Source organism: Pan troglodytes, chromosome 18, assembly GCF_028858775.2.
Source record: "Pan troglodytes isolate AG18354 chromosome 18, NHGRI_mPanTro3-v2.0_pri, whole genome shotgun sequence".
In the NCBI taxonomy this organism is placed as follows: Eukaryota; Metazoa; Chordata; class Mammalia; order Primates; family Hominidae; genus Pan; species Pan troglodytes.
The window spans coordinates 12,174,520-12,201,568 of record NC_072416.2 but is presented as its reverse complement, the minus strand read 5'-3'; the positions used below and the strand labels follow the sequence as shown (position 1 = coordinate 12,201,568).

Genomic DNA, 27,049 nt, shown 5'->3' with positions numbered 1-27,049 from the left:
GCAGCCTAAGTGGATAACATAGCATGTGCAAAAGCCCAGGGGTGGGGAAATATCACAGCATGGTATACCTTGAAGATGGCAGCTTTTTCTTTCCCGAGTTAAAACTTGATTTGTTTTGACCTGGGAGCATGGCTGCTTTGAGAGGCACTCAGCTCATGAGCCTACAGGAAATGCTGCAGCTCTTGGTGACACACTTGCTGCAGGGGCAGGGCCCCAGGAGCCAGGCTGTTTGCTTCCCTCAACATTATGTCAATGGCTCTCCAGATGCTACTTTTATGTGATGAACTCACTTCAGAAGCACATTTGGCCTTCCACGGTGACAAAAGCTCTGCCTGCCAGGGACTGATTTACAGTGAATGAAATAATCTCTTTCGATCTTTAGGACTTAGTTTATGGGACTCCTGCTATGACTGAGTGCCTGTTATTTCTGTTTCCATGGCCCCGCCTTTCCTTCTTCCTGTGGCTCCCATCACATAGGGGAGAGACAAAGGAAGGTTCATAAACAGAAATTGAATTTAGAAGAGGTAAAATGAAAGTTTCTTTGCAAACATATGGGGACAAAAATATACGGGATTCAACTCTTTTGACTCACACAACCTCATTTTCAAATGTGTAGTCATCTGAAGATCTTGCCTAGAACACTTTAAGTGACTCAGATACACGGTTATATTGTTTAGCTCAAGAGACAATATGGCATGTCGATTAAGGTCATGGACTCTTGAGTTACAGAGAACAGACTTCAAATCTTGGCTCTGCCATCTAGAACCTGTGTGTACCAATCAGGACCTGTTGGGTGCAAGTGACAGAAAACCCAACTGAAATTGACTTAGGATGGGGAGAAAAAGGATCGCCATTTTTCTGTCACCTCTCAGTTCTGAGTTCATGCTCTTTGTTAATTTTAGGGTTTTCAAGTACTATTTCCTATCCTTGAAACGGTCTCCGTTTTCCCAATCCTCCCCTTATCTTTTTAAATCACAGCTTAGCTATCACCTGCTTCATAAGGCTGTAGTCACTGCTGAGGTGAGCCACCCATACTCACCTCTAACTACTGGGAAGTGTGTGGCTAACAGCTCCCACCTAAGGGTCTCTCTCCAGAAAATGCCTTTAGTCAAAAAGAACTGCCCCTCCCAAAGTCACTCTACCTACCTGGGGACAAGCCACATCCCATGACTCTCCCATGTGGCTGTCTCAAGGAAGTACAAGACTTGGGGCCATCCCAGCTTCAGAGCTTGCTGCTGGATGAGTGGAGGCCTTCGTTGCAGCTGCATCACATTCAGCTTCTCTCCTGCTGGATCCCATTTCCTTCACTCCCCAACAAGTGTTGATCTCAAGGCTACTCCCTGAGGAACGTCTTGCATGAAAATCTCCATCTCAGAGCCTATGTCCTGGAGAATCTGATTTAAGACAGATGCTACCCTTGACACTTCATAAGGTTAGGTCAGATACGAAGTCCAGGAAACTTTCATTTGAAAATCACCAAAGCCCTAACTCTATATTACTTAAAAATAAAGATATGTATTATCTCCCATGAAAATTCCTAAAAAATAGTACAGACCTCACAGCTGGTCAATTCACTTGCTCAGTGACATCATGGAGACCCAGGTGTTTCTCCTCCTTTTGCTAGACTGATTTTAGCGCTGGATTCATTCTCAGGCTGTCACAAAGTGGCTGCGGCAGTTCCAAGCATGACATGCAAACATAGGAATGCCTAGAAGAAAAAGAGAGAATGTCTCTTCTTACAGGAAAGCACATAATTTTCCCAGAATCTCCCCCGGTAAGCCCTCATAATCTCATTGGCCAGAGTTGGGTCACATGACCACTTTCTAAACCAATCACTGGCTAAGAGAATGAGGCCCACGTGGGGATGGGGATGTCGTCTTCCTGTGAGGAACTTGGTTAAGGGAAGGTGTGGATACCTGAATGACATTGGGATTATGTTAGTAAAGAATAGGGTGAATGGATGGAAGGAAAATCACCAAGAACAGCATCACCTTCTTTCTCTGCGTCCCTAGCAGGCCGTACTCCCCATAAGAGCACCTATTATAATGCAGTGAAGAAATCTGCTTCCTCCTCAGTCTCCCTCATGAGACAGAGCTTTATGCAAGCAGGGACTTTTCCTACTTGATGCCAGGCGCCATTCTAGGCACTGGGAGAGCAGACGATGAATAAAACAAAGCCCCCACCCTTTGAAGTTTACATTCTGGTAAAAGAGACAACAATAAACAGACAAAGCCAATGTGTAGTATAACATCAGTGGTGGTGAGTCCTATGAACAGAAATAAAGCAAGAGAAGGTGATTAGGGGGGATTAGGGTGCATCTTTAGAATCTGCTCAGGGAAAGCCTCTCTGATAAAGTTACATTTGAACAGAGGTCTAGGGGAGACAAAGGAATAAGCCACGTGGTATGCTAAGTGCATAAACCCAGGGCATGATTGCCTTGTTCAAGGAGAAATAAGAAAGCCAGTGTAGGAAATAAGCGGGGATGAGTTGAGTGCTGACTAATAGCAACAGAGTGTGGTCCCCAGTGTAACTTAAATTTTTTCTCTTCTTAGCCACATTTTTAAAAATCAGGCAAAATTTATTTTAGTAAGCCAATAGAATCAAAATATTACTATTTTAACAGTGATAATATTAAAAAGTATTAATGAACTAGTTCTCATTACTTTTTCATATTCCCTTCAAATATTGCAAGCACAAGAATGTCCACAATTGTGGGTTTTGCACCCACAGTGTATCTGAGTTCCAGGTAGCCATATTTTAAGGACTCAGTAACTGCATATGGACAGCGCAGACTGAGATCAGCTGAACTTGGCTGTCAGGTTTTTATTCTTTGGGCTTTTTGTTTTGTTTTGTTTTTGAGATGGAGTCTCGCTCTGTCACCCAGGCTGGAGTGCAATGGCGTGATCTCTGCTCACTGCAACCCTCCACCTCCCAGGTTCAAGTGATTCTCATGTTTCAGCCTCCCAAGTAGGTGGGATTACAGGTGCCCGCCACCACACCTGGCTAATTTTGTATTTTTAGTAGAGACAGGGTTTCGCCATGTTGGCCAGGCTGGTCTCGAACTCCTGACCTCAGATGACCCACCCACCTCGGCCCTCAAAGTGCTGGGATTACAGGGGTGAACCACTGCACCCTGCCTGGGCTTTGTTGTTAATAAGATGGGAAGCCACTGGAGAGTTTGAGTGGGAATGTGATTTTACTGAATTTGTTCTAAAAAGGATTGAGGTGGCTTTGACGAGAGATTTTCTCCTACCCCTGTGGACGTAGACGGACCAGTTTAAAAGGCTACACTTACATGGCAACCATGAGGAGGGAATAACCCCCAGCCTTCAAACGCAGAGGTGGCTGGATCACAGCTGGGATGCGTTCCCCTAGATTCATTTCCATCCCATCCCTCCATCTGCACTGGAAGGGTGGGCCTCAGGCACACAGAATTTCCATGAGGGAGGCTGACCTACCCCATCGTGCGCTCAGCTGTCTTCATCTCAGAGTCTTCATTTGCCTACCCATAAAGGAAATCACAAGTGGTAATTACTTCAATTTGTACAAAGCATACAAAACCAGACCAAACTCTGTGATGGTACTATCCTCCCTAGACAGCACTAACAGGCATTTTTAGCTTAGGAATCTTGTCCTCCAGTCTACGGCCATACCACCTTGAACGCTCCCGATCTCATCTGATCTCAGAAGCTAAGCAGGGTCGGGCCTGATTAGTACTTGGATGGGAGGAATCTTGTCCTGGGGCCTGGTTAGTACTTGGATAGAAGGAATCTTGTCCTCCACCGAAATAGTCTGTGGAAGCCACAGGCAGACAAGCCTCAACCTGCAAACGGGTTAGGTTTCATCAAGCTCGCTGTACCCAGGTCCCAAGACTCTGGACAAGTGACAGATGCACACCCATCTAAATAAAGCCAGGCTCTGTATGCTGACACCTCTTGTTCTGTTTTGTGCTCATAGAAGTTTTATTCAAAGATGTTTACATGGTGACCTTCTTTATATCATAAATAAGGCATGAGCCACCTTTATAAATAAACCATGACACCTAGATGTTAAGTGGCCCTACACAATGCTTATGCCATCAGCTGGTGCTGGGCAGAGTGGACCTACTTTTGCTCTGGCGGTAGCTTCATTTGTCTCTAGCAGTGTTTCTAAGTTGAACTCTTTATATACAATTAAGGACAGATTAGAATGGTCTTGAACTAGCCCTGATTGGGTGTGCTTCTATCTTTTCCTTCAAAGTAGCCCCTGAGCCAGCTCTGACACACACAATTGAAACCCATCCTATTGTTACTGCCCGATGGTTTCAAAATTTCAGGCATTCACACATTACTCTCACAGTTTTTATTTTCTTTTTTGAGGTAGGGTCTCATGCTGTCACCCAGGCTGGAGTGCAGTGGTGCAATCTCAGCTCACTGCACCCTCCACTTCCCAGGCTCAAGCGATCCTCCCACCTCAGGCTCCCAAGTAGCTGGGACCACAGGCATGCACCACCATGCCTGGCTAATTTTTGTGTTTTTGTAGAGACAAGGTTTCGCCATGTTGCCCAGGCTGCTCTCAAACTCCTGAGCTTAAGCAATACTCCCGCCTTGGCCTCCCAAAATGCAGGGATTATAAGTGTGAGCACCGACCACCCTCACAGTTTTTAAACAGCTTTATTGAGCTATAATGTAGATGCCATAAGATCATTTTAAGTGTACAATGTAGTGATTTTTAGTAGATTTGCAGAGTTGTGCAACCATCACCCCAAACTAATTTTAGAACATTTTCATCACCCCTAAAAAACCCTCATGCCCTATTTGTTCTCTCCCTTTTCCCATCCCCAGCCCCAGGGAATTACTAATCTATTTCTTTAGATTTGTCTTTTCTGGTCATGTCATATAAATGGACTCAAAGACTGGCATTTTGTAAGTGGTGGCCTTCCCGTAGCATGCTGTTTTTAAGATTTATCCATCATGCATCACTACTTTATTTCTTTATATTGGCTGCCCTCACAATTTTTGTCACATTCAAGTGCCACATATATTATTCCTTTCTTAGAAGAGTATAACTATCTAAAGTCAATCACTTTTAAAAAGCTGTGCTAAAAACATTAGGACTACCAAGGGAAAACCAATATTACTTACAGTATAATGGAAAGTAACTGCAAAATAAATAGAAACAAAATAAAATACTGTCATGAATTGTGTCTCCATAAAAAGATAAATAAATAAAACTGTTATTTAGCTAGTTACTGACATCTGGGCAACTTTGGGCACATTTAGAGTGGGCATGTTTAGAATTCAGAGCACAAACGAAATAGAAGTGGCCTGGTTTTGAGAGGCATTCCATCAATACATAAATAGGCTCACCTATTTATCGTAATAGCTTTGCTATTAGTAGGTGCTTAAATGGGTGTCACTGGAATTAGAGCTGTATGCTTAGAAAACTTTAGTTCTCAACTCTACATCTTAGGGAACAGTCATTCAATAATTATGCGCAAGACCCTGGCTTGGTAAATAATCACGAAACAGGAAACTCTGAATCTTCTTTCCATGCCTGCCTCCAGACCCCCCAAACCCTAGAGAGTGCATATAATTCAACTTAGTACAAGATAAATAGATGATCCTGTTTATGTATTGATGAAATGCCTTTCAACCTGGCCACGTCTTTTATATTTCTTTCGTGCTCTGAATTCTAAACATGCCCATCCCAATTGTCCCTCTAGTGAAATCTTTCAATGGATCTTCATAGTGCTCTGGATAAAGTCCCAACTCCAGCCAACTCGGTATTTGATGTTTCCTGAATGTGTTTCATACCACTGAGGTTTTGTTCCCTGTCTCAGAAACACGTCTCCTTACATCTCCTTGTACAGAGTCCACTCCTTCTTGAAGACAAGCCCAAGCCTTGCCTCCTTGAAACTTACCTGGTTTACCCAACCCTGCTCTGTGTGTCTGCCCACACGTGTAACTCTCTCCAAACACATAACATGGGATGCTGTACTGTGAACATCCGGTGTTCACAAAAAAACCTTCCTGGACCTCCAGATCCCTGAGGACAAAAGCCCTGTCTTTGCTCTATCTCCAAAGCCTCTCCCAGGATCTCCATTTGTTGTATGAATGACCTTAAAAGGAACCTATTGATTCCAACTGTGGAAATTGGAGAGACAATGGCAACTGCCACCTCCTTGGTAAACATCTTAGATCACTTCCCAACTTGTATTTTAGTGGTGCGTGTTAACTTTGTGTCAACTTCCTCTTGAAACTGCCTCCCAACCTTGAAAACATCCCCAGCAAGGTGATTTTGCAAGCTCACAGTTCCCACACCTAAATTCAGCAGCTCAAAGTCTTCTGTCACCTCCTATTTCTCTTTTCTCGCTACTTCATGGTTATAGGTAGCAGAAATAGCAAGCGTCTGTCCTAGGCTTTGTTCTTGCAAACAGGAGTGTTCTGAGGAAAGAGGCGAAGAATGAATGCATCATGCTGGACAGCCTTCCTGGCACAGCAGAGGGAGCATAGGTGCGGGCTCTAAGGCCAAACACTCCAGTTGTCCACTGAAGCCCCTCCCCTCTAGCCAGTTCAGGGGTACTATTCTTGCAACCACCCATTGTTTTCTTGTATCAAAAAATTTTCCCTCTCTGCTGTATCATTCCTATCAGAACACAAACATGCTGCAATATTTCTCATCTTAAGAAAAATCATCCCTGATCTGTTTGGCTACTGTTCCATTTCTTTGCTTTCCTTTATTGTGCACACACATAAAAATAATTGTCTCCACTTGTGTTCTTCCCACTCTCTCTTGCTTTCTACCCCAGAAAGAGATTTTTGTCAAAGTCAACAATGATATCTAATGTCCTACAACAAATAATGAATCCTCAGTCCTCATCTAACTCAACCAAGCAGCAGCATTTGATGCAATTAATTGCTCCTGTCTTCTTGAGATACCTTTTTCCCTTGGCCTCCACAGTCTAATTTTTGTATCATCTGTCCCACTAACTATGCCTTCTCAGTGTTCTTTGCTGGGTCTTATCTTCCTGGCCTCCGAGATTGGAGTGCTCCAGGGCTGCACTCCCTAGTGGTTTTAACCATCCCGTAACATTTAATACTGCCTCTGTGGCAACAAATCCCTTATTTTCATCTCCAGCTCCATCCTTTCCACATACAACTGTCTCTTAATATCTCCCCTTGAGTATCCAATAAGTATCTTGAACATAACAGGTACAAAACCAAACCCTTGACCCCACTCTGCTCAAATCAGCTTTGACCAATATCTCCCCATCTTAGTAAATGGCATCTTCTGGTTGTGCAGACAAAAAAAAAAAAATGTTGAAGTCATTTTTGCTCTGCCCCCCACTCACCACACACATCTAAGCCATCAGCAAGTCCCGCACCACTTCCCTCAAAATGCATTCAAAATCAATCTACGTCTTCTACTCTAGACGAAGACTCCACCTTCTTTCCCTGGTTCACTGCAGTGGCTTCCTAAGTGGGCTCTGGGTCCTACCTTTGTCCCCCTACAGTTTGTTCTCTGCAAAAAACCTAGGTAATACAAAATATTAGTCAGATAAGGCATAGCTCTCCTCAAAACACTCCTGCAACTCCCCATCTCCCTCTGAATTGAGTACATAATCCAAAATCTGTGTAGTAGCTATAAAACATCATATGATATGGCCCCTCTTCACCCCTCTGATGCCACTTTCCCTCCTTGGTGAAGACGTCCCATGGCAAAGCCTTCACATTAGGCTGTTCCCTCTGCCTGGAATGTGGTTCCTCCAGATATTTTCATGACTTGCCACTCCCTTGTTCCCCCCAGGTCTCTGCTCAAATGTCACGTCATAAGAGAGGTCTTCTCCAATCACCATAAATCAAATCGGCCCCCACTAGGCTCCTCAAGTCTGCTTAATTTTTTAAAGCACCTACCACCATCTGACATATTATATATGTATATATTTATTTGCATATTGTGGTTCACCCCTTCTAGAATGTGACGCTTCAGGAGAATAGGAATTTTTCTATTTTGTTCACTGCTGTATCCCCAGAGCCCAATACAGTGCATGCATACAGTAGGCACTCAATTAAATATTTTTGAATAAGTGAATAAAAGTCAGATAGAGTTTGAATTCTGACTGTGGCACATAATAGCTGTGTGACCTTGGTCATGTGTATCTTCTTTTCTGAGCCTCAGTTTTTTTAACTATGAAATGGAGATGAGGGCATCTACCTTTGAGGACTGTCATAAAGTTTATCAACAATGTATGTAAGTGTCAGAGTAAGGCCAGAGTAATATGGGCTACAAAAGCACTAAAAAAAGTAAGTGCTATTATAGTTTTGCTGTCAATGACAGAGAAGAAATTCACCATGGGTTTGGATGCTGGGATTCAATTATTCATTACCCTTTATTATGAGGGCAACAGGGAGAGCTGTGTCCCCAAAACTTCCTGTAGCATTGAAGAAACCTCAGCTGATCAGATTTGGCCTTTGAGTTATTTAATAAATTTAAGAAACAGTTGCTGGACATCCATCAGGCACTGGGCACCATGCTTACTCTCTGGGTCTGACATTTTGTACAGTTGGAACCACAAGAGAATCCTTTACTTTTATGAGAATGGCCTGGATGTTACCTGCAGAATAGCAAGCAGGTCTTTGCTTATCCTGTGAGCAAAATAGGCCAGATCTCGGCTGCCACCCACACCCAGCAAAGCCCCAGTAGGGCTGGCTGCATACCACTGCCACCATCACCACCCAGCGTCTGGAACGGGGTTAGTGATGAGTGATGGAGAGGACAGAAATACCTCTCGGAACAGGAGGTTGACATTTCTGGGGCAGGGCTTCAAAGCTCTGGCAAGGAGAACAGCAAGGGCACCTTGTTCTTCTTTCTGGGCCTGGGCTGCTCACAGCTATTTGCCCAGTTGCAAGAGTCACCGCCTAATGACCCATCAGAGTGACGCCTTGATGGGCGCATGGCTTGAGGGCAGAGGGTGGCATCAGTGGGGCTGAGGAACAGGCACTGGGCTTGGAGCCATGAGTTCAAGCAGGGAGTCCTGTCCCAGCCTCAGGTTTTGTATGACATTCAGTCATTTACCTGGGGATCTGCTGACTCAGGCTGCAAGTGCCACCACGTGGTGGCTAGGCCAGTTTCTTCGCCTCTGAAATGCTGAGATGCTCATCTACAAAAGAAGGTAAGTATTAGGTTGGTGCAAAAGTAATTGCAGTCTTTGCAATTACTTTAATGGCAAAACCGCAATTACTTTTGCACATCTCAGGGCTATTGGAAAGATTAGTGAAAGTAGGTTTATTATATGAAAGTGCACGGCTGACTGGCAGGTGGGGTGTTTCCCTTTCAAAGCCTCCACTCCCTTACCCATTAAATTGGGGCAACATCACATCTATTATCCTAGAAGTTGCTGTGAATGTGTATAAGAGGATGTAAGCTGTTATTATCATCTTTCCTTATTTTTCTTTTTGAGACAGGTTCTTACCCTGTTGCCCAGGCTGGAGTGCAGTGGCGCGATCACAGCTCACTGCAGCCTCAACCTCCTGGGCTCAAGTGATCCTCCTGCCTCAGCTTCCCGAGTAGCTGGGACTACAGATTTGCACCAGCAAACCTGGCTTTTTTTTTTTTTTTTTTTTTTTTTAACTTTTAGTAGAGATAAGATCTCACTATATTAACCAGGCTGGTCTTGAACTGCTGAGCTCAAGTGATCCTCCCACCTTGGCCTCCTAAAATGTTAGGATTACAGGTGTGAGCCATCACACCCGGCCTGTTATCACCCTTCTGTTGTCTCGAGTGTTCTAGGCTGAGAGCAGAAATCTTTGTTCATACTTCTGTATAATGGGCATCATTCTCTATCACAGTCTATTGTGTGTAGTCTGCCCACCAAAGATATGTAAGTCTTGTGGTGGGCAGAGACTATGTCTGCATTTGCTCAACACTGTCATTTCAACACTTGGCACTCAGGGAACAGCTGGGAAATGCCTTGTACCTTGTCAGTTTCTTTTTCATACTCCTTTAGATGTTCCATTCCATGAGGAGTCACCTAACTCTTTGCCTTCAAGGAACCCCAGGCTAGGAAGATGGACTGACTTACTATACAGGTCCAGGGCTGGTGATGGACATCTGTGGTTTGTGTCTGCCCATTCTCTAATGACAGGATCCCCAAACTCTCTCCCTTCACCGCCCCCCAACCTGACGTCTCTTTAGGAAACTCCATCTCCTCTCTCTGGGACCACATGACTTGGTAAGGCTCATCCAAGAACCAGCTAATCAGCATATTTTTCTTCCAACCACAGTGATTGTTTCAGGGATACCCATGTGACCCATATCAGACCAATGAGACACAGTCTTGGGATTTTTACTTCATCTATTGGGCCAGGAAGGCTCTTTCTACTGGGACTGTAAGCAGAGTAGGAAAAAGAGAAGAGTCAGTCATATTAACTCTTGATGACATCATTTCAATCTCTAGATCCAGCCAACAACAATTAGTGTCATTGTTATTAATATGTCACTGTATTTTGAGTCCAGATCTCAGACTGTTCGGTTACAGAAGCCAGTGAATTCAAGTTCTCTCTCTTTGCTTACACTGCTTTGAGTGAGGTTTCTATCACTTGCAACTGAAAGAATGCTGAGTAATTTCTAGCTAAAATACAGTGGTAAAGGACACAGTTGGTGGCATGAACTAAGTAATGCAGGACTTAGTAATTGTGTCTGAGAACACTGGCAAACACAGGCAATAATTACCCTTGAAAGGGCAAATAAAATTTTAAGCAGGCAGCCTCACCCTGACCTTCTTTTGCCACAAGCTAGGCTCTACTCATTTTATAGTTAAGGTGCAAATGCCCTAGTTCCTGATTTGACATGCACAATATTGAAGAAGGAAAGAAAGAAGAGATGAAGAAATGACAGCCTTCAAGGAGCGATATCATTTAAAATTTAAAGTTGCTGAGTGTTGACTGCACAGTTTGTTAAGAGGGTATGCAAATTATATACAAACTGTATGCATATTTAAATTGCAAATCCCTTGTGACCTTCCTACACTGTGTTCCACACACCTGGGATGAGGCCCCAGGGGGAAACACTGGTGGGACTTTCAATCAACATGTATTTATTTAATAAGCTCTTACTCTGCCTCTCTGAAAGGTGTTCAGCCTACAAGACTTGGTCTCTGCCCTCGAGGAGTTGGCAAGTAAGCCAGGGAGAAGGGAGGAACCACAAGACACAATTAGTGCATAATAGAAGACAAGATGTAATTAAGTGCTAAATGCTGGGCTGCAAACTGGAAGCAGTTGGGTGAAGTTGCAAGGATGCCAATTTCAGCTCAATGCAAGGCAGAACTTTCTGGTGGATGAACCTGTCACTCAAGGGTAGTACAAACCCAGTTTCCATCTTACCAGAGCTTGATACAGATTTGAAATAATAAGAATAATGATAGTAATCATGGAGCTGGGAATCATACCAAATGGGTTTCAGTACTGGCTCTGTCAACAAACCATGTGACTTTGGCCAAATGCCTTTGTTTCTTCATCTCTAAAGCGGGTCTAAATATCGCCCACCTTGCAGCATCATGAGCTTTAGAAATCCTGCAGGTAAGGTTTGTGAAAGACCCAAACTCAGAACAAAAGCAGCAAAATGTCAACAGATAAGAGTCAGGTGGACAGGGTGTGGTGGCTTATGCCTGTACTCCCAGCACTTTGGGAGGCTGAGGCAGTCAGATCACTTGAGGTCAGGAGTTCGAGACCAGCCTGGCCAACCTGGAAAAACCCTGTTTCTACTAAAAATACAAAAATCAGCTGGGCATGGTGGAATGTGCCTGTAAACCCAGCTACTAGGGTGGCTGAGGCAGGAGAATTACTTGAACCTGGGAGGCAGAGGTTGCATGGAGCTGAGATTGTGCCACTGCACTCCAGCCAGGGCAACAGAGTTAGACTCCATCTCAAAAAAAAGAGTCAGGTAGAACAGAGTTCAGAGTCCTAGGTTTGCCATTTACAAGCTATTTATGTGGCCTTGGGTGAGTCATTGAGCCTCTCTGAACATCAAAAAATCATCATCATTATTATTATTGTTATTAGTGTTGTTGTTATTATGTCACTATAAATCTAATAAAGATGCTATAAAGATTGCTAAGCACCCTTAGCACAGTACCTGGTGCAGGTCTTTAAAAAAATAATGACATGTATGTATTTACACAAACAGGCAAGCACATATTTGTACACATTTGTATTGTAAACAGGACCAGCCTTCCATCTTCTTTAGAAGCCTTCCCAACAGCAAGTGGGTGATCTCACTGCTTGCTGATGAGTGAGCTCTTTGAAAATGGAAACCAATCAAAAAGCACACTTACAATTGCACCCCAGAATCATCTCTCTAGGGCTCCCACAATGAATTTTTTTTTTTTTTGGAGACAAAGTCTCACTCTGTTGCCCAGCCTGGAGTGCAGTGGCGCGATCTCAGCTCACTGCAACCTCGGCCTCCTGGTTTCAAGCGATTCTCCTTTCTCAGTCTCCGGAGTAGCTGGGAATACAGGCGCACACCACCATGCCTGGCTAATTTTTGTATTTTTAGTAGAGATGAGGTTTCGCCATGTTGGCTACACTGGTCTCAAATTCCTGACCTCAGGTAATCCGTCTGCTTTGGCATCCCAAAGTGCTGGGATTACAGATGTGAGCCACCATGCCCAACCTCCTTTCTTAAATGAGTTTTTGTTTGTTTGTTTTAGAAAAGTAGTACACACTAATAGACGAGTATTTGAGAAATTTCATATATAAATAAATATGTAACTGTGGATTACCCACAATTTCTCTATCCATATAGGGGTAAAGACCACTTCCCAGACTTGTGGAAACAAACATACCACAGGAACCTTTGTGAGCTAAACAACTTCCCAGGTATGACCACAAAATATGTTGTGACAACATATGGGCTAGAGGGCAAATGTCGAATCAGACACTGAGCTGTTTTTCAAGAAGTGCCTGGGAAAATACCAACAAATACTGCCAGTCACTCACCGGAATGACTAAAATGAAAATAAAACTGACAACATCAAGTGTTGTCAAAGATGTGGAGGAACAGGAACTCTTGCAGTGCTGGTAGAACTTTCAATCGGTACATCACTTTGGAAAACCAGCAATATAATCATTAACACTAAACACCTGCCCATCCTATGACTGAGGAATCTCACTCCTACGTACATGGCTGTTTTGTACTGAATTGTGTCCCACCCAAAATTTGTATGTTGAAGTCCTCTCAGTAGGGTCTTTAAAGAGGTGATCAAAGATTAATGAGGTTACTGGAGTGAGCCCTAATCCCATATGACTGGTGTACCTATAAGAAGAGGAAATCAGGACACAGACATCTACAGAGGGGAAAAAATTTATGTGAAGGCACAGGGCCACTTATAAGCTAAAGAGGGAGACCTCGGGAGAAACCAAACCTACCAACACCTTGATCTTGGACTTCTAGCCTCTGCAACTAAGAAAACAAATTGCTGTTGTTTCAGGCACCCAATCTGTGGTTCTTTGTTATGGTAGCCCTACAAACTAGCACAGTGGCCAAGAGAAAGAAGTGCTCCTGCTCACTGAAAGACCTGTGATATGTTCATATGATAGTATATGATGTAGCAATAAAGAAAGAATAAATTGGATACATGCAACCATATGGGTGAATCTCACAGGCATTGTTGAGTAAAAGAAACCAGACACAAAGAGTACATCTTGTTTGCTTCCATTTATGTGGATGTTTAGGCAAAACTAACATGTGGCGCTAGAAGTTAGAACAGTGGTTGCCTCTGGGAGGTTATTAACTGGAAAGGAGTATAAGAGAGCAAGCTAGAAATGTTCTATATCTCGATCTGGGGTTTGGCTACACATTGTAAATATGTGTAAAAATCAGTCAAGCTGTAATTGTTGCAGAGTCTCTGTGTAGGATGATAAAAAAAAATTGGAAGTAGTAGTGGTAATAGTTGTACAAAACTGGGACTGCAGTTCATGCCACTGAATGTTATAGTTTAAAATGGTTCAAATGGGCTGGGGGCAGTGGCTCATGCCTCTAATCCCAGCACTTTGTGAGGCTGAAGCAGGTGGATCGCTTGAGCTCAGGAGTTTGAGACCAGCCTGGGCAACATGGCGAAACCTCGTCTCTAAAGATATAAAAATTACCCAGGTGTGGTGACATGTGCCTGTGGTCCCAGCTGCTTGGGAGGCTATGGTGGAAGGATCACCTGAGCCTGTGAGCCAAGATTGCACTGCTGCACTCCAGCCTGGTTGACAGAATCAGACACACACACACACACACACACACACACACACACACACACACACGTTCAAATGGCAGATTTTAGGTTGCATATCTATTACCACAATAAAAAATGTTCAAAAGAAAAAAAAGTAACCAAGGTATATGCTTCAGATGTGTGCCCTTTCCTGTATGTTATGCCTCTGGATATAAATAGAAAAAAAACTGTCAGAGAATATTTTACAATATGTACGTGATACAGCTGTGATGTGTACTTCTCTCCAGGAAATCTCATCCTCAAAATGAGGCTATGACTTTTAAAGCAGGGAGGTTTGGCTGACTTCCCTCTAGATTCCCCTTCTCCAAGATTTTTTTATTTTATCATTTTTATCTCTTTTCTTAAAATTTCAGTGAATCATCTTCCCCGATGGCCAGAGTGAGGGTTATGGAGGCCTCATATGAATGAGAATGTCATTGTATAGACTCAAGGAAAAATGTAAAGATCTGATGTAAAGACCTCCCTTTCTAACTCACAACCCTTTACCCCAAAACTCATTTTTGGTTGGTTGTTTGGAGAAGATGTTTATGAAAAGGGCATAATTAACAGCGCAGGTGCCTTTTGTTACAAGCAAATAATAACAGCGGAAAAAACAGACATATAATTAGTTGGGCTTTTTTGGTGCTCGAGTGTTACTACTGCGGATATTAAGTAAAGAACATGACGCCCGATTGTGCTCTGAGTATGGGGTTGATTCACTTTCAGCTGGTGGAGATGTGGGTTTTTGGGGGACGTTGAAAGTGGACTTGAATTTTTTTTAATAAAATAAAAAAGATTAACTCCTGAAAAACACATGAGTGAGTGGTTGCAATTTTTTCCTAAGTCTTCCATTGTGGAAGTCTTCCCAAGACCACTTTCTTCTGTGTTCTAGTCATTGTCACTTGGATAAGCAAAACTATAAATCCTTTCCAAAGATGCTCTATTATAAAGACACGTGCATATGTATGTTCATTGCAGCACTGTTCACAATAGCAAAGACATGGAATCAACCCAAATGTCCATCAGTAATATAATGGATAAAGAAAATGTGGTACTTATACACCATGGGACACTATGCAGTCATTAAAAAAATGAGATCATGTCCTTTGCAGGGACTGGGATGGAGCTGAAGGCCATTATCCTTAGTAAACTAATGCAGGAACAAAAAATCAAATAACACATCTTCTCACTTCTAAGTAGGAGCTAAATGAAGAGAATACATGGACACAGAGAGGGGAACAATACACAGTGGGGCCTATTAGAGGACAGAGAGTGGGAGGAGGGAGAGGATCAGGAAAAATAACTAATAGGTACTAGGCTTAAAACCTGGGTGATGAAATAATCTTTACAACAAACCGCAGCGACACAAGTTTACCTATGTAAGAAATCTGCACATGTGCCCATGAACTTAAAAGTTAAAAAAAGATTTCACTAAAAAAAAGTTTGATGTTCTCTTCCACAAACTCTCACTGTTATAACCTATTTCTGTTAATCAAATAAACTAGGGAAAAGACTAAAGCCCATATCTCTCATGCCTACCCCATCAAAACAAAACAGAGAGCAACAGGGAGCAGGGGCACTTCTCAGCCCCACAGTTAATCCAGAAGCTCCTAGCACAGGTCCACCTCTGCATGGGATGCCAAGTAGAGAGGGATGCGGGTACTACTTTCTGACCCTCTGCCTATGATGTTCTGCCTGCACCCAAAGATGCTGCTAGTATTTCCTGAGCCCTTTGCTCAAAATCCACAGAGCATGTATTCAAAATCAAGACTTCTGTATCATCTAGGCATGTTTTCACCTGCAAGTGGTACATGGTACCTTACACAGATAAGGGTCTATTTTTCTTACATAACAATATGTCTAGAGGTAAACAGCTGCTGTGTTCATTCAGAAGCTTGGTGATGTCAGGGGTGGTGCCTCTATGTTTCTCTGAATCTTTCCTTCATGATTGTTATCTCATGTTCTCAATTGGCTACTCAGGATCTAAGCATGATGTTCATATTCAAGGCAGGACAAAGGGAGGAAAGGGTGGTGCCAGCTTCATCTTGTCCTTTTTTCAATTGAGAAAGCAATCTTCAGTGCAAAGAGGCTAGAAAATAAATATTTGGCTTTCCAGGCACTATAGAGGAAAGAAGCCAGGGTATGGGGTGAGAATAGTTACAGAGTGTCCACTCGGCTAGCTAGCCTCCAGGCCATCTTTGACACACCTTCCACATGGGTGAAATCTGCCTATCCATGTGAATATGGTAAGCATGAAGGCTGAAGTTCTTGAGTTTCAGAGTATCAGGGCTTCCAAGATGGCTGGATTTGTATGTCTCTATTCTCAGTTCTTCTTCTGGGTTCTCTCAGAAGTGGACGCCAAGAAGGAATTTGACATGCAAGAGATTTATTGGGGGAAATGCCTATGAAGGATAAAGGAGAAGGGAAGAGGAGGAGGTGGGGAGAGGCTTTAGACCACGATGCGGGTCTGACACCTGGGAAAGGAGAAAGGGAAGGAAAGAGGATGTGGGAGGGAGATGCTCAAGCTGCCTGATTAGCCTCCAAGCACGTGTTGTCTACTAGAAGAATCTTCATCAGGCAGGATGGGCTGGCACTGGCACCCTCGCCCTACTTAGTTACTGGCTCAGTGCGGCCAGGAGAATATGGCCTCATAAAAAACGCTGTAGTGGATTTGACCATGCAGCAGCTGGAGACGATCAGCCAACTGCCCTAATTACAGCAGGTTTCCTTAAAGGCATATGTAAGCAAGGGACCTCTGTGGCTGCAATTTCAGTCCCTCTCCTATACCTTCGCTTACCTCATCCTTTATCATACCAAAACTATGTGAAATCCTGAGCCTCTGGAAGTTCTATGCGGGAGGACTTCAGTTGGTCATCTTACTGCAAAGAGATGGGGCATTGTGTTGAAGCTGCATTTGCATAGCAGTCATGGCTGCTGTTTTACATGGGTTGCATGGTCACTCCACATGGCTTAGGGTGGATGCTAAAACCACCCCTATGAACCTTGTTTTCTGTTGAATTGTGTTTCCCAAGAAGATAATATTGCAGTCTTGATCCCCAATATTTGCAAATATGACCTTATTTACAAATAGGGTCTTTGCAGATGTAATCAAGAAGAGGGCCTACTCGTCCTAACCCAATGACTGGTATCCTTATAAGAAGAAGAAATTTGGATGCAGAGACACACCAGAGAATGTCCTGGGATGACAGAAGCAAAGATTAAAGTGAAGCATCTACAAGCCAAGGAACACCAAGGATTGCTAGAGGTCATCAAAATCTAAGAGAGAGGCATGGAACAGATTCTCTCGGTGCCTCCAGAAGGATCAGTCCTGCCGAAACCTCGATTTCAGACTTCTAATCTGCAGAACTGTGAGAGAATCAATTTCTGTTGTTGTGAGCCACTCAGTTTGCACTAATAGTATCCCTAGGAAACTCACACACCTCTGTGGATGCTGGCCTTGTCCTGGGCTCCTCCACATGTCTCATAGCCACACACAAGGCCATCAACTCAGACATGGTGGCCAGGATTCTCCTAGTCTTGCAAACTGAGGCTGCAGGTCAGAGAATCTCTCCTGCCTTTGGGATATAGGGAATAAAATTATCATGCCTGGGCATTATCAGGTCTCATTTGACTTGCTTCTACATGAGGTCTTTCTGTATAGTGTGATATTAGAGGAACTCCCTGGACTTAGGAGCCCAAATGTTCATGATGAGTCAGGCTTTGGGTTGAGAGCCCAGGCTTTGGGGTCAGGTGACCTGAATGTGAATTCTGTCTTCAGCTGTTCGTGGTTAGAGCAGCTTGGGGAGTGTATTAGTCCACTTGGGCTGCCATAACAAAATACTATTATAGACTGGGTAGCTTAAATAACAGAAATCTGTTTTCTCATAATTTTAGAAACTGAGAAGTCCAAAATCAAGGCACTGGCTGACTGAGTTCCTGGTGAGGGCTCTTTTTCTGTCTTGTAGACGTTCACCTTCTCACTTTGTCCTCATATGGTACAGAGAGAAAATGCTCTGGTGTCTCTTCCTTTTCTTATAAGGGCATCAGTCCTATCAGATCAGAGCCTTACCCCTCTGACCTCATTTAACCTTTATCACCTCCTTGCAGTTCCTGTCTCCAAATACAATCCCATGGGGGGTTAGGGCTTCAACACAGGAATCGAGGAGGGGAGGGACAGGAAATTCAGTCCACAACGGGCAGCAACACAACTTCTCAGAGCCTTAGCTTTTCTTGTAAAATGAAGTTGATAATACTTCCTTAAAGAGTTCTGGGAAGGATTCAGTGAAGTCCCTCCTTCATGTGAATGACAATTATATGGCAAATTTTTACCATTATTGTCATCATTATTTTAAAAACAATAATGAGGGCCAGGCATGGTGGCTCACGCCTATAATCCCTGCACTTCGAGAGGCCAAGGCGGGCAGATCACAAGGTCAGGAGATTGAGACCATCCTGGCCAACATGGTGAAACCCCGCCTCTACTAAAAATACAAAAAAAAAAAATTAGCTGGGAGTGGTGGTGTGCGCCTGTAGTTCCAGCTACTCGGGAAGCTGAAGCAGGATAACTGCTTGATCCCAGGAGGTAGAGGTTGCAGTGAGCCAAGTTCGTACCACTGCACTCAAGCCTGGCGACAGAGTGAGACTCCATCTCAAAAAAAAAAAAAAAAAAAATACTGATAATGAGGATGATGATAATTCTGCTGTTCTGGAGAGTGCCTATCTTTGAATACTCCTTACTCTGCCCTCTTTTAATTATTTCTTTTCTAAAAATCCCATTCTTGGCCAGGCATGGTGGATCACACCTGTAATCCCAACACTTTCGGAGGCTGAGGCAGGTGGATCACCTGAGGTCAGGAGTTCAAGACCAACCTGGCCAATATGGTAAAACCCCATCTCTACTAAAAATAAAAAAAAAAATAAAAAAAATTAGCCAGGAATGTTGGTGGGCACCTGTAATCCCAGCTACTTGGGAGGCTGAGGCAGGAGAATCTCTTGAACCCAGAAGGCATAGGTTGCAGTGAGCCGAGACTGCACCACTGCACTCCAGCCTTGGCAACGAGAGGGAAACTCCATCTCAAAAAAACAAACAAGCAAAAAATTCCCATTCTTGACTCCAGTTTCTGGAATTCTCAATTGGGAAATTAAGTACAGTTTAGGGTATCAGTAAAGCAGAGCCCCAGAGAGACTGAGCCTAAAAGAGAATTAATAAGAACATCTGAAAGGAGAAAGCAAGAGCAAGCAAACAAGAATAAATGTATTTCAGCACAACTATATAAATGTGTGTATTTTGAAAAACAAAATTATGTGTTACTGCTTACTGTTATTTTGTTCTAAATTGCATATGGCAGCAGTGTGATTGATACTTTCAGAGCGCTGGGCCTCTAAATACTCCAACTGTACCTTATTGATTTTACCTTGTTATGTAACCCTATATGCACCAATGCACCCCACCACCCCCCCACCAGGAAACACAATAGCATGTGGAAAGGCCCTTTGGCAGAAGAAAGGATGCAAAGTCAAGTTGCAAATGGCAGGCCAGTGTGGCTAGACTAGTGTGAGGCGGAAGGAGAATGTTTTAAGACAACTATGATGTGATAGGGCATTTTAAATGATCCCTCTGGCCTCTGGAAGCCACATGGAGAAAAGGTTGAAAGGAGTGAGCATGGACCTGGGACAGCAGGGGCAGCATCCCAGATGAGAGGTAGTGATGGAAATCACTGCTGATACTTATATGACTTAATAATAACAATAAAGTCTAATTCCACCTCTCATTTATGCCTCACAAACAGACTGTGGCGTGTACTGCCTCTGCTCAGAACAAAGCCTAGAGCTGCCTCATCTTGCAGATTCCAGCCCAGGACAAGCGGAGAACAGTAAATGTCAGAATCAGACAATTTGCAAAGACATTAAATCCCCAGCCCCAGACCTAGCTGCAGGTCTGTATGCTACAGGACAGAAGCATAATTTTCCATAACCCAGAGCGGACGTGAAATGTGAAGACAAATCCCAATGCAGGTATTTGGCGACCGAGAACAGAGACTTGGAAGAAAGAGAACGGAAGCAGGAATAATTGAGGAGCTGTTCTCTGCTCATTGTTCCTTTGTCCCCTCATTTAATCCTCCCAGCCACCCTGCAAGGGAGAGTTTACTCTCCCCATTTCCTAGGTGAGCAAACTGAGGCATAGAGGGCCTGAATCCCTTTTTGATTTATAGACAGGGTCTTGCTCTATTGCCCAGGCTGGAGTACAGTGGCACCATCCTGAAGCTCACTGAAGCCTGGAATTCCTGGGCTCAAGCAATCCTCCCACCTCAGCCTCCTGAGTAGCTGGGACTACAGACATGAGCCACCATGCTCCACAAAGGGACTGAATGCCTTGACCAAGTGATGGAGCCATCTTGACCATGGTTTCCTTGTAACTGATTCCTGAGTTCCTGACCTTAGCCACAGTGCTAGATAATCACTCTCCCCAGGGTTGCAGCAACCTCAAAAGAAGGGCTCTAATCTCATGACTAAAACAAAGGCCTATGTGACTCCTAAGAGAAATAAGGACTAACACCTAGTCCCCACCCTCCACGTGCATGTCTCCAAGCCACGCACATGGGTCATCCCACGCTAAGACGCTCTGACGGAGGCACTGTTGATATTAATACTCCTACTCAGTAGATGAATAAATGGCTCTGAGAGGTAAAGTTACTTGTCCAGGGAACACAGACGGTTGGGTGGATTTGAGTCTGCACTATTTGTTCTGCCTGGGAGGAGACAGGTCATAGTGCATAGGTAACATGATTGAAGACATCAAGCTGCTCTTTTATTATTTTCACATTGATACTGAAGAGTGGCATAACTGTTATGGAATGTATTGTTCTTGTTTCTTTCTCTCTGCACATCCAATTTATAAAAAAAAATAAAAATAAAAAACCATGCATTCTTTTTTCAAAGTGCAGAGGATCCAATCAATTCTAGCCACCTTCAGTGCTCATACTTTGCCCCAAGACCCCGTGGTCTCTCACCTAGATTATCACAATGGCCTCCTGATCAGCCTGTTTGCATCCATCCTCGCTCCCCACCTATCTGCCCCCTCACATGAGTGTCAGAACGGTTCTGTTAAGATGTAATCGGGTCAGAGCACTCATCTGCTCAAACCTCAGCTCACTCAAGGTAAATCCCACATCCTTCACAATGGCCTACAAAGCCCCATGTGATCTGATCAACGCCTCCTATTTTCTCTTCCAGCTCATCTTCTCTCTCTAATCCTCTCTTTTCCCTCTGCACTCTCTCTGGCCCTCAGGCATGCTCCTGCCCCAGAGCCTTTGCACGTGCCCTTCCCTGGAATGCTCTTTCTTCAAATACCTGCAGGCTTCACCTTCACATCTCTTTCAGGCTTCTACTCAACTACCATCTCATCCAAAATTCTTCCCTGACCACCCTTTAGGACACACCCATGTCCCTCTCTACCTTCCATACTCTGCTTTACTTTTCCCCTGTAACCCCTGACATAGCACATATTTATCTCTGTTTTTTGTTTGTTTGTTTGTGTTTTCAAATAACCTACCTTCCACACTGCAAAGTAAGCGCCATGAAGCAAGAGAGGGAAGTGGCTTTGTTTGGTCTGCTGCCGTATGCACAGTACCTAGGACAATGTCTGGTGCAGAGAAGGAGGGCAAGAAATATTTATTAAATGAATGCGTGAATAAATAAATGCTCAGGATAGAAAAAATCAGACATGAGGACATGAGGCTTCCCCTTATCAAAGGCCCCCTATTGTAAGGGTAAGAGAAAGGAAAATGTGTTTATAGTGCACCTACACTGTGTCAACATGGCAGTTAGGAGGGCAGCTCTGACTCAGACAGGGCTAGATCCAGATTCCTGACTTTGCCTCTTGCTAGCTGGATGACCTGGGAAAATTACCTGCCTGCTCTAAGCTCAGCCCCCTCACCTACGCAATGTGGATACTGAGATCACCTGCCACCAAGGATGTCCTAGGTAGGAGATACAAAATGCATTCCAAGTGCCTGATGCCTGAGAAGTGGCAATAAATATTAGCTATTCAAATTTTTACATCAGCTGACCTCCCTGAGACAGTAAAAGTGCCTCTTTCCTGAAGTACAATCAGGACTTTCAAATTTATTTTTTTTCAGATGTGAGGTAATCAGAGTGCAGAGAGGAATTCCACTAGATAGAAAAATCCAAGAACTGACCTAAATAAACATTCCTCCCTCATATCATTTTTGACCTTTGCTATTTAAACTTTGAAATGATGCAATACACGGACGCTCCACCTGAGCTACCCAGACACCAATTACCTCCACATTTTAATCTCTGATTCCAGACTTTGATGGCCTGCAGTAATTCTGGAAGCTATTTTTCCGGATAAGAAAATGATCAGCACGTATGCCGTACATAAGTAGTATTTGGGCTTGAATGGTCACAGAAAGAAGGCAGCAGGGAGCACGTTTGTTTGAGGCACAGGTATTTGGTTGGAAGAATTCTGGTCCAATAGTCCTATGAGTAAGGTCCTGAGAATTAGCACAGATCATTTACTTCTCTCTTGGGTCTCCTGGGGTTAGCTTTTACATTTAGGCAGAGACCCCCAAGCTTGCATGTGTCACTGTGATAGAGGATTTATTTCTCCTATGCTGATTCTGCTTTACTTGTTCATTAAAATCACCATCATCTGAGCAAAAAGGCAAAGTGTGGAACATTCGGTATCTTGTAATCCCACTTTTGTAAATTATATAGATGTGTGTTTCTTTAAGCACTGGAAAGATATCTGGAAAGATGCTCTTTAAAATAGAACGTGGTTAAATGGCTATTTAGGGCTGATGGGAATTTGGATGAGTTGAGGGGTTTTTTGTTGTTTTAATCTTCCTTGTATTATTTGAAGTTTCTAAAATTTCTGCAAATTATCTGTGTAATAGAAAAGAAACAATAAAGCTATGTTCATTTCCAAAGGAAAAAAGTCATCATCATCATTACCATCATCATCATCATTATCGTGATCATCATCATCACAGACAACATTGGACCGTGGCCAGTTACCATGCTTGAATTTTCCCGTATTTGTGGCAGAGCTGGGGTCTGGTACCTAGTGGTGCCTACTCTAAGAAGGCCAACTGGGGGTCGGGCATGATGGCTCATGCCTGTAATCCCAGCACTTTGGGAGGCCGAGGCAGGTAGATCACGAGGTCAACAGATCAAGACCATCCTGGCCAACATAGTGAAACCCCGTCTCTACTAAAAATACAAAAATTAGCTGGGCATGATGGCATGTGCCTGCAGTCCCAGCTACTCAGGAGGCTGAGACAGGAGAATGGCTTGAACTGTGGAGGCGGAGGTTGCAGTGAGCCAAGATCATGCCACTGCACTCCAGCCTGGCGACAGAGCGAGACTCCATCTCAAAAAGAAAAAAAGAAGGCCAACTGGGAAGCCAATGAGTTGACTGTTGGTTTCCTAATGAATGGAGGTTGCAAGTTATTTGGGCATTTGTCAATGGCATCTAAAAGTCCTAAACTGATGTGCCACGTGGGGCAGTGTTGACTCTCATCTTTCCCACTTCTACCTGTATTTGTAGAAGTGAGCAACCTGATGGGGGTCCAAATGCTGGCAGTCTGTTTGTTGAACAGAAGTATTCTAACCCCCTTAGCACAGAGGCAAGTGGGCAAAAGAGAGGGCACAGAGATTTCTGGTCACTCCAAGCCATGCCAGGCTGAAACTTCCTGGCGGTGTCGAGGAAAAAGGCTGATGAATTTCCCTCATTTATTCCTTTATTAATTAGTACATGTTAGGATCTACTGCAGGGCAGACACTAGATCAAGGCTTGGATGTGATCCAGAAAAAAACACCTGTCCTCATGGAGCCCACAATCTAGAGGGGAAGGCGGGCAGTAAACGTATAGTAAGGCTTTGCAAAACTAATCTTAGATGGGCAGTGCTGAGTAGAATATAAATCAGACACTGGGATAGTCTAAATCAAGAGTCAGTAAATCACAAACTAATAACGATTTTTTTACATTTTTAAAGGGTTGTAAACAAACAGAATAATATGTAATAGGGACTTTTGGTGCCTCATAAAGCCTGAAGTATTTACTCTGGCCCTTTGCTGAAAGTTTGCTGATGCTTGGAAAAATCGAAAAGGACACAGGGAGAGGACATGTAAAGGCAGAGAGGTCAGAAGAACCTCTCTGAAGATGCAACACAAGCTGAAACCTGACCAAGCAGGACCCAGTCACGGGAATAGCCCATATGGTCCAGAAAGAGAGTCATCAAGTGCTAAGGTCCTGAGGCAGGGAGGAGGCGAGTGTGGCTGGAACATTATAGTGGAGGAGATGGGTGGTGCGAGGTGCAGGGAACCAGGGGAGTTAACCAGGGGCCACAGCACGCAGGCTGCGGCGAGTAGCAATAGGAAGCGGTGAGCTCTGAGCTCTGGAGATGTCTGCCGGTGTGTCTGCCTCTCCATCTGTAGACATCTATCTATACGTATCTCTCACTGCAATGAAGCAATATTTAGATAGACAATAGAGAGATAGATTGATTTACTTTTTGTTGTTGACTCCGAGTCTTTCTCTGTCACTGGAGTGCAGTGGTGCAACCTCGGGTCACTGCAACCTCTGCCTCCCGGGTTCAAGTGATTCTCGTGTCTCAGCCTCCCCTGTAACTGGAATTATAGGTGCGTGCCACACACCCAGCTAATTTTTTGTATTTTTAGTAGAGACAGGGTTTCACCATGTTGGCCGGGCTGGTCCCGAACTCCTGACCTCAAGTGATCCACCTGCCTCAGCCTCCAAAAGTGCTGGGATTACAGGCATGAGCCACGGCACCCGGCCTGATTTACTTTTAATTTTGAAATAATTATAGATTCACAGCAAGTCACAAAATAGTACATAGAGTCCCATCAGCCCTTCACTCATTTTCCCCAATGGTGACATCTTGTATGACTTACATAAGTGGAAAATTGACATTGGCATGATACTATTAACTAGACTACAGAACTTGAGTTCATTTATATTTGTAATCGCTCTGGCCACCCCATGGAGAACGGATTAGTGGCAGGCTTGAACTGCAGGTAGAGGGTGTAGCAGGCTACTGCAATTATCCAAGCAAAAAAGAAAAAAGAATATGAAGAAAAATAGACAGATCTCAGTTTTCTGGGCAGTTCATTTCCACTTTGTTTCAGTATCTGGCCTCCTTATGAGCACCAACAGTTTCATGGGACAGTAAAGATGAAATAAAGTGACGTATATAACTATCTAGCACCGTGTCCCAGACCCTGGTGCAGTGTGCTCCGTAAACATGAATCCTCTGCACGTCCTCCCCCTCCACTCTCAACAGGGATGGAAGGTTGATGAGTAAACAGCCTTGCTGTGGTAATGTGGGAAAACAGACTGAAATACTGCAGGCCTTGGGGCTCGAGTCCACTCAACAAAACATTTCTCATGTCATAAGGACTCAATAATGTTATCCAATTTGTGATTGAACAAAACAGCCCAGGAGTACACACAGAACACCAGCAGAGTGTGTAAGTGTATGGACTCTTGAGTCAGACAGCCTGAGTCCAAATCCTGGCGTTCATAGCTGTGTGGTCTTGGGAAGGTTTCTGAATCTCTATGAAGGACATTTACACCTAACTCAGGCAGCTATTATCCTGTCTCTCTCTTCCCCGGTTTCCTTTCCCCTGCAGTGTAACATTGACGCAAATCACTTACCTTCTTGTTTCAGTTTCTTCTTCTGTAAAATGGGCTGATAATAATGACACCTCTTTCAGTGGATTATCAAGGGCATTAAATGAATAGACACATATAAAATACACAGAAAAAAAGCCTAGCCTATACTGTTAATAAATGCTCCAAAAATGCTCCTCTTGTTATTCCTTCTTCCCCACTGGAGAACGACCTCTCCAAATTGAGCCAATTGAAGGCTACTGGGGAAAATATTGTGCAAAATATGTGACACATTCTGTGTTTACCGTAATGATCCTTTCCGTGAAATGCATTGGGAGTTGCCAGAATTAGACTCAACATTCAGTAAATCATGATAACGTGAGGTTAGCTTTCCAGTGGCCCATCATTTGAGGAAATACACACAACCTCCAAGAATTTCTGAGAAGCCAGAAAAATGTGATCATGGTTCCTGAGAATAGAAGGAGGGAATATCTCTCCTTCCCCTTCCCAAGTTTCCTGGGACCCCCCTAGCACATGGGTCAAACTACAACTCAAATGCTGATCCCTGTTTTCACTTCTACTCCTAACAACCGATTGAGGAGGCTATAGGTGGCTCCTAGAGAAAAGAAACATTTTTTAAGTTCCCTAATAATTACGGCAGTCAACATGTTTGGGAACTACCCAAAAATGCATGTAAAACACCCTACAAAATATTCGGCACATAATATGGGCTCAATAACGTTAGCTGCTTTAAGATTTCTTGAAATAGCCTCGGGATACATAAAGGACACTAGTGGAGTGGTTAAAAGAGTGGACTCTTGGGCCAGACCTCCTGAATTCAAAGGCTAGCATTAATAGCTGTGTGGTTTGGGGGAAGTCTTTTTAACCTCTACAAACTTTTAATACGAAGATAATAATAGTACCTATCTCATAGAGCTGTTGTATAGTTTAAAAGAATTAATATGTGTAAAAATGCATATAAACAGTAACTAGCAAATGACACAGGGAAAATTGTGTGTTAGCTCTAACTATCCCTTCCATGAAATGCACTGGGGGTTGCCAAAATTAGACTCAAGATTCTGGCTGGGCTTGGTAGCTCATGCCTGCAATCCCAGTACTTTGGGAGGCTGAAGCAGGCAGACCACTAGAGGTCA

The 27,049-nt window shown here is 43.6% G+C and overlaps 1 long non-coding RNA gene across 2 annotated transcripts in view; it reads right to left on the bottom strand.

Annotated features, from left to right (window-relative positions):
* Positions 1 to 26,122, bottom strand: part of LOC104002511 (uncharacterized) — a 119,290-nt gene extending 93,168 nt beyond the window's left edge. The window contains exons 1-5 of one of the 2 annotated variants that reach the window (XR_674819.4): positions 25,941 to 26,122; positions 21,792 to 21,881; positions 9,058 to 9,142; positions 3,296 to 3,502; positions 1,556 to 1,708 (exon numbers count right to left, since the gene is read on the bottom strand). This is a non-coding gene — a long non-coding RNA (uncharacterized LOC104002511). The remainder of the gene's footprint in view (positions 1 to 1,555; positions 1,709 to 3,295; positions 3,503 to 9,057; positions 9,143 to 21,791; positions 21,882 to 25,940) is intronic. The other variant, XR_008539732.2, reaches the window with a different exon arrangement.
* Between the last annotated feature and the right edge of the window lie 927 nt (positions 26,123 to 27,049).